This window comes from Palaemon carinicauda, chromosome 32 (genome assembly GCF_036898095.1).
Source record: "Palaemon carinicauda isolate YSFRI2023 chromosome 32, ASM3689809v2, whole genome shotgun sequence".
Taxonomy (NCBI): domain Eukaryota; kingdom Metazoa; phylum Arthropoda; class Malacostraca; order Decapoda; family Palaemonidae; genus Palaemon; species Palaemon carinicauda.
The window spans coordinates 26,913,748-26,915,717 of NC_090756.1; positions in this window are offsets into that span (position 1 = coordinate 26,913,748).

Consider the following 1,970-nt stretch of genomic DNA (forward strand, 5'->3'; position numbering starts at 1 on the left):
CTACTCTTTGGGATAGTTTGTTTGACTTTGGGTTTAGTGAATTAATATCTTTCCAAAGATGGGGGAAGTCATGGTTGGTCAATTTTCTGGACAGTGCATCGGCTCGTAGCTGATTTTCGTTGCTGCGACATTGACGGAGAGCAAGTTTGAACTGTGCTCTCGCTTGTCTCATCTGAAGAGCGAGGGGACCTTCTCTCTGGCTACCATCGTTCCTCCAAAGAAGGAACATTTCTCGAGAGTGTGCATAGAGGTCTTTAACTAAGTCATTCCAACCAGGTATGTTTCGATGGTTACCTCTAGAGAGTCTAAACGTGTCTCTTCCCGAGCTCCGTAGGGCATTTATGATATTTACGTAGAATTCCTTCAGTTTTGTTTTATGCTGTTCGTTGCGGCAATTAGGATTATTGCAGAGCAGGGCTTCAGCAGGTTGGATTATCGAGCGGAGATTACTTTCAGATAAGCGTTTGAATGCAGTGGATTTTTGGAGGTTGGAGAAATCCCATGAGATGGAAGGTAGCCTCTCCCTTTGGATGGGTACCGCCGGGAGGGAGGGTGTGTGAAATGTGATCTGTATGGGTATGTGATCGAATGCAGACGAAAGGTCGTATCGTATAATACATTCAGTGATAGAGCTATGCAGGCGGTCAGTGGTAATACAATGATCAAGCCAGGATGTGATGGGCATATTATTTCTGTTTTGCATGTACGTAAAGGACGAAGGAGGCAGTAGGGCAACATCGCTAATTTGAAGAGATTGTTGAGAACAGAGACGCTGTAATTCATTATAGAAAAGTCTGGATGGGTGCGCATTAAAGTCTCCTATTATGCACACATGGTCAGCGGTGGTATCATTGATAATACCTTGGACTTCTCCTAGTAATATACAATACTGATCAAAGTTTGACTGGCACTCCAGGGGAAGTATGCATTAATCACTAATATGGTTTTACCTTCGATCGTTACTTGCAGGCCGAGAAGTCTGTCAGTTTGATACGTCACTGGTTTCACGCACTTGTCCAGTGATCTATGCCATAGAAATGAGAGACCTCCTTTCGGACGACCTTGAATGATGTAGTCGTGAGTAACCATCGACGAGATAGAGAAACTGTTATAATCAACATGAACCGAATCACTGATAGCCAGGTCATGGGGGAGGAGTAAGGTTTCTTGCAGTGCAATAATGCCACGGAAATCATTGCAGAACTCATTAAGGACAGGTAAATTCCGCTTGATCCCGTATATGTTCCAAGATAAAATACTTAATGACTCCATGAATTTCGTCGACCTTTGGAGATAAGAGCAGAAATCTCAGGGGGCGTGGGAGTGGTTGGTGCTGGGGCGTTGACGGTGGAGGCTGATTGTCGTAGGTGACTTCGGGGGACTAGGGTCGCTGGGGGAGGGCGATCTCTTTTATGATCATAAAAGGACACATATGCTCCTGGGCCAAAGCTTTCGCCTACCAAGAGCTCTCGATGATGGAATAAACAGGAAACCCTGTATGCAACTTGACCTACTGTCTTACACTTGAGGCTATGAAGAATGAGGGGGTCTGATCCTGTTATATCCCTAACCCGGAGCCTAATGGCATCTTCAGTCACTGAGGAATGCAGGTTGTGGACAACGACGTGGCATCTCTTTGGGCGGAATTGGAGGGGGATATACCCGGATGAATGCTGGTTGACCTGTTTGCGGTTACGGTCAGGTCGGAACTTTGTCTTTCGCTGGGAGGTCTGCCATCCCTCGTTGTCGTCTTGGGCCTTTGACATTAGCGCCCTGGCATATGAGTCAGTTGCAGGGGGGGAGGGGGGAGAGGTAGGAGGGGATGGTACTTCTCTTGAATCTCTTCTGTCTAGCGATAGGGAGGGGGAGGTGGTGGAATCCAAAACTGGCGTTTGCTTCGTAACGATCCTTGTCCCTGTAACAGGCAGGCTAGAGCGGGTGTTTTGTATCATGAAGCGAATTGAATGCTT